Raw genomic sequence first — 6,109 nt, forward strand, 5'->3', positions numbered from 1 at the left:
ACTTGTTACAATTACAATCCTAGATTATAATTTGGAGTTGAGGACATGGATAATTCATGCATTTTGAAATTCACATGCTCATATTTATGATCATAAGCTTGTTAGAATTAAAATATTGTAAAAGAAACAAAAATCATGTTTAAAAGAATAAATAATCCTGTCAAATCTAATGTCTATATAGTGCTTATGTTACTATATAAAAATTAAAGATATAGTAATAAATGTTAGAATGATCAAATAAAAAGAAACATAGAACTCAAAGCAGAAAATAGGAAGAAAAAAAAATCTGAACCAATATAGAATTCATAGTAGAAAATAGAAAATAGAAAATAAAATTATATATATATATATATATATATATATCTGAACCACATATTTATTATGAAACTTAGTTTTATTAGATGACCATATCTAATCTTGAGTCTTTAAATAGCACATGAGGCAATTTGACCTTGAGATAATTATTTCACGTGACACATAGATATAAAGGGAAGACTATAACCAGCATACAAGATATAATAGGAGACTTCAACCCCATACATGGTCTATAGAAGATTTTGGTTACTAAGCAACTCTTTGATCAGATACATGAACACAAAACTCGAACCTAACAATCAAGCTATGAACAGAAGACTTTAATCCACAACATAGTCCACCAAGAGAAGACTTCCACTCCGAAACAACCCTTTTATCTAGCACCAGATGTATGAACAAAAGACTTCAAATCGGACACACAAGATATGATCAAGACTATAATTCAACACACCGTGTGTGAATGGGAAACTTTGACCCAGACACAGACATTAAGAGCACAAGAGATATGCATAAAAGGTGGGCTTGATTTTTCTGAGTTTTTAGCGTTGTATATGGAGGCCAATAACAAGAAAATGGGAAGGGAGGGCCTCCTACCATATATGATCTTTACTCTTATTATAACTTGCTACTGCAATGGCTTATCTGCTGGTACTGAAAGGGGAGACGCCCTTCCTTTGGGCGACTCGCTTATTGGAAATCAGAGAATAATATCACAAAATGGCACCTTTGAATTGAGATTCTTCAGCCCAAATGGAAGCAATAACTGGTATTTTGGTATCTGGGATGACAACATACCTGAAAAAAGGGTCGTGTGGGTGGCTAACAGGGAGAGTCCAGCGAAAAACAAGCCTGGCATTTTGAAGCTTTCAAAAGAAGGTAATCTGGGATTGTTTGATGCAAAGGGAACATCTCTTTGGTCGGTCAGCATATCGAGTAGGGTTTCACATGCCGTGCTATTAGATTCTGGTAATTTTGCAGTGCTGAGAGATGCTAATAAAACTGAGACTCTATGGCAGAGTTTCGACCATCCAGTAGATATCTGGTTGCCAGGGATGAGGTTCGGTGGACGGCAAAAGCTCGTATGCTGGAAAAACTCAATTGATCCCGCTCCAGGGCTTTTGCCCTTCCAATTAGATCCAGCTGGGGCTAAGCAATTCGTGCTGACATGGAACAATTCTGTCCAGTACTGGGAGAGTGGAAACTGGGACAGTAAAACTTTCAGTGGAATTCCAAGGACAACCAAGGGAGACCGCTTCAATGTCAGCGTTGAGAGTACAAGTTCTGGTTTTTATTTCAGTTATAAATTGCTGACAAGGATCCTAAGTTTTTTCCAAATTAACTCCGGAGGAATCCAAGAATATGTGTTGTTTGATGACGTTAAATGGACAATGGTGGGGATTCGCCCAAGAGATCAGTGCACTGCATATGGTTTTTGTGGCCCTTATGGAAGCTGCAACTCCAACAATCTTGACTTCTGCAGCTGCTTGGAAGGCTTTATCCCTAAAGACAGGCGGGCTAGGGTTTCACAAGACTGGTGGTCAAGTGGCTGTGTTCGACAGAGCCCATTAAACTGCGATACTAAAACTGGCAGCAGGGACGAATTCATCGAGCCTGGTGTAACGCTGCCTGATGATTCATCTTCTTCATACCCTGCACAGACAAAGGAAGATTGCCAGAAAGTCTGCCTATATAATTGCTCGTGCACAGCTTTTGCTTTCAATTCTGCTTCAGGGCACTGCAAAATCTGGTCTGGAGATTTGCTAAACATGAACAACTCTCCATCAAATAGAAGAGGGAATGTCTCCATTCGAGTAGCTCAGGCCTCTACACTTCCAAAGCATAAAACATTGTCCTCCAAAATGAAAATCATAATTATTGTGAGTGCTCTCGCTGCCGCTCTTGCTTTGAGTGTCTTTACATTTTTAATCTTGCAAAGATATCGCCTACAAGCACCCAAGGAGACGTCTGAAGATTGCTCGGAGTCTTTTCTTAGAATGTTTAGTTACATGGAGCTGAAGATTGCCACAAGGAATTTCAGGTCTAAATTGGGGAGTGGAGGATTCGGGTCGGTGTTCAAGGGATCTCTAGCAGATAGTACGCTTGTGGCAGTAAAGAAATTGGATTCTCGTTCAAGTCACCATGATAAGCAATTCCGAGCGGAGATCAGTTCTCTTGGCAACATACACCATGCAAATTTGATCAGACTTCAAGGGTTTTGTGCACAAGGGTCAAGACGCTTACTGATTTATGATTACATGCTCAATGGCTCTCTAAATTCCTTTTTGTTCACTGGCTATTCTAAAAATAAACCAAAGGTACTCAACTGGAAGATTCGGTTCCAGATTGCTTTAGGCACTGCTCGAGGTCTAGTTTATCTCCACGAGGAGTGCAGAGATCGCATCATTTATGGCGATGTAAAGCCAGAGAACATTCTTCTGGATGCTAATTTTTCACCCAAGTTAGCAGATTTTGGGTTGTCAAAGCTTGTGGGTAGAGATTTCAGCAAAGTATTGACCACAACGAGAGGAACAAGAGGGTATTTGGCTCCAGAGTGGATCTCCGGTCTTCCCATCACGCCCAAAGTTGATGTTTACAGTTTCGGTATTATGCTCTTGGAAATCATTTCTGGACGAAGAAGTTTAGATTTCAACGTGCAAGATTCAAGTCAGTATTACTTTCCTGCGTGGGCTGCAACTCAAATTTGTCAGGGGAAGATTATTGATATCATAGACAAAGCTATTGCAACAGAGGCAGATGTAGAAGAGTTGAGAAGAGCGAGCGTTGTAGGGTTCTTATGCATAGAAAGGGAGGAGGAGAAGAGACCAAGCATGAAACAAGTGGCACTAATGCTGGAAGGGAACATGGAACTTGGAACTTGGCAGATGCTGAGTTGTGCAGTTGAGGAAAAACAAGCTGATCGAACTAATAGCTATAGTGATAGCAGTGACAACGTTTTCTGAAAATACTTTACCCACTTGTAAACATCACACTAAGAACTGATTCTTATGTAAAAAGTGTTAAACTAGCACTTCTCCGAGATGAGGTGCAGTGGTGTAGCTGATTGTTTTGCATTCATCGATATGTAAAATGAAAAATATTGAAACCAGCAGTCAAGAATAGAATAGTTGCATGAATCTCAATGTGTCAATGTTACAATTATATTAAGACTGTAATTGAAATGTAATATTATAGTAGATAATCTGCTATATACTGTTGTTGCTGAAATCAATTTGCAGCTTTAAAGCCAAAATCCACAACCTTTCTCACGATGCCGACTGCATAAAAATGGGCACTTTGGAATAGAAAATGGATATCCGTCAAAGAATAAAGGAAGATATATTTTCGTCAGATACTATATTCAAAGTCATCTTGAAAGTACAGATAAGGTATGAAAACTATTTGATAGAATGCCTCAAATAAATGTACGCAAATGGATTTTTCATTAACCCACTTCCTCGTTCGATATGTGTGCAACAATTACAAATCTATTTTAGTATCTACATAATTTATTTCAATGAATTAATTCTGTGTATCGGCGTACATTCAAAGACACTTTCCATGAGGCAAGTTTCCTTTAGGTATGTAATCAAAGAAGTTACATGCCTCTCCTGCGTGGCCATATTTGCACACATTTCAGTTTAGCTAATTGCAATAGTAGTTTTCCACAATAAAGCCCTGTATTCCACAGTAAAACCCCTTCTTTCTTTGTGCTTTGATCGATGCCAATCTTTTCTTAAAGAGAAAGCCCATCTTGGCGCAAACATAGAGAGTGCTATCTCGGGCCGTGGATTCTGTCTGCTTCTTCAATTTTTCTCAATTCTTTTGAACAAATCTATTCTAAGCATTATATTTGAATCATTGATAAATGACATTACCCTGTTCTATTTTAGACATTCTGTCAAACAGTTCGTGTGTATATTTTGCATAAACCACATCTTTAACAGAAATAAACATGTTTTGTACGGAGAGAAAATTTCCCAAATAGAGAGGGTGGTGCAGATAATGATTAAAACATGACTGGGTTAGACACTAAAATTCGAAGCTGGCTACTCTCACCTGTGCCTCTATTACTCTCATAGAAATAGAAGGTTCCTCCTCACCCTTGCGCTAATTCGTTCGCTGCCCTGTCGCGGATTTCAGTAGAGACATCAACTCCATAGTTGCCAAAAACAAATCCTTTATTGTCAGAAAAGGTTGATCAAAACATGAATGGATTCTAATGTTCAGCATTTAAAATATAAACATTGGAAAAGTGCAACCCAGAATTACAGGCCTTTCAAAATCACAAGCACCGACCGTTAATTTGGTTGCTGGAATAGGAATAGAAAAGTTGGAATACGTTTGCTAATTTCTATTTTTGTTTGTCACTTGGTATAGGGATAGGAATATGTATTCCCATTTTGTCTCTAAAATGAGCCTATTACTCATTCCAAAAAATAGCTGTTATTGGAATAGCCATTCCTATTCCCAATATTACATGCCTATTCTCCATTCTTATGCCTGCGACCAAACGGGCAGCAAGAGTTTGTTAGATTTTGCAAGAAGCGAGAATCGAGCTAAGATCTAATGTCGGTCGTAGATCATATGCACCTCCACTCAATAGATGATCGAAGATCAAAATAGAAGAATGAAGAGATATCTGAAATGAAAGAAAAATAGAGACAAAGAAAGAGAATTTTGATAAGACTCTCAATACTCTCATCGAGCTATCACTTAACTAATGAAGGTGAGAGGAGAGGGTTGTATATATAGAAAAATTGGGGCATATACATCCAAGAGGTGCATTAACTCCCATACCCATAAAAGTTGGGAGGTTGTACCTACTTGGTAAAAAGTCAAAAACATGTGAGAAATCTAACTACCCCATGACCTACCTAGGTAAGGTCAAAAAAGTGGTTATGAGAGGTGGCACAAAAAGCCAAAAGAGGATGTGTAACTCAACTACCCATGTGTGGGAAAGAGTTACACATGTGGCTTATGTATTTCACCATGTGTCCTCATAGTAACCACATAAAATAAACCTAAGCAAGCTTAAATAATATGTGTAGGAAAATAAATACCCCCTAACATAAGGAAAAAATACCTACACTAACACCCCTCCTTAAGCGTAGCTTAGGTGGGTGAAAAGATATGGGTCCTAGCAAGGGAAGCCTAGTGAGATACCCATGTACAAAAAATCTTTCACAAACGAAGAAAAGGAGAAAACCCAGTGGGAAAAATTCTACCCCAAAAGAGAGAAAAGAAAACACCCCCCCAAAGTAGAGAGAGTGAGACGAAGGACTAAGAAGCGCCTTCAGAAGTAGACACTGGTTGCACCCCTAGCAAAGCTCGCAGATGAAGGAACTTGCTCTTAGTGAAGGGTTTGGTGAAGATGTATGTGATCTGCTCCGATGTTGGGATGTACTTGAGATCAATGATGTTGGCATGAATCAGCTCCTGAATGTAGTGCATATGTATCTCAATGTGTTTGGTCCTCTGGTGATGGATTGGATTCTTTGAGATCTATATTGCACTCTGATTATCACAAAAGATGACTATGGGCTTTCTGAATGAAATGCCAAACTTAGTGAGAATATTATGAAGCCAGATGGCCTCAGTGGTGGCATTAACTGCCCCTCGATACTCAGCCTCAGTAGATGAAAGAGCAATTGCAGATTGCTTCTTGCTTGACCAACAAACTGGACCGGAACCAAGTGAAAAGAAATACCCTGAAGTAGATTTGCAATCCTGAGAATCACCTGCCCAATCTGAATCTATGTATCCCACCAAGTCAAAATCCACACCCCCTGCATAG

The 6,109-nt window shown here is 38.9% G+C and overlaps 1 pseudogene across 1 annotated transcript; it reads left to right on the forward strand.

Annotated features, from left to right (window-relative positions):
• The first annotated feature begins 619 nt into the window (after window positions 1-619).
• On the forward strand, window positions 620-3,449 carry LOC149558140 (G-type lectin S-receptor-like serine/threonine-protein kinase At2g19130 pseudogene; annotated as a pseudogene). Its single transcript, XR_016364987.1, has one exon. The product of XR_016364987.1 is annotated as a G-type lectin S-receptor-like serine/threonine-protein kinase At2g19130 pseudogene (transcript).
• Window positions 3,450-6,109: the final 2,660 nt, after the last annotated feature.

This window comes from Cupressus sempervirens, chromosome 5 (assembly GCF_028749045.1).
Source record: "Cupressus sempervirens isolate cs-2001-9-10 chromosome 5, ASM2874904v1, whole genome shotgun sequence".
In the NCBI taxonomy this organism is placed as follows: domain Eukaryota; kingdom Viridiplantae; phylum Streptophyta; class Pinopsida; order Cupressales; family Cupressaceae; genus Cupressus; species Cupressus sempervirens.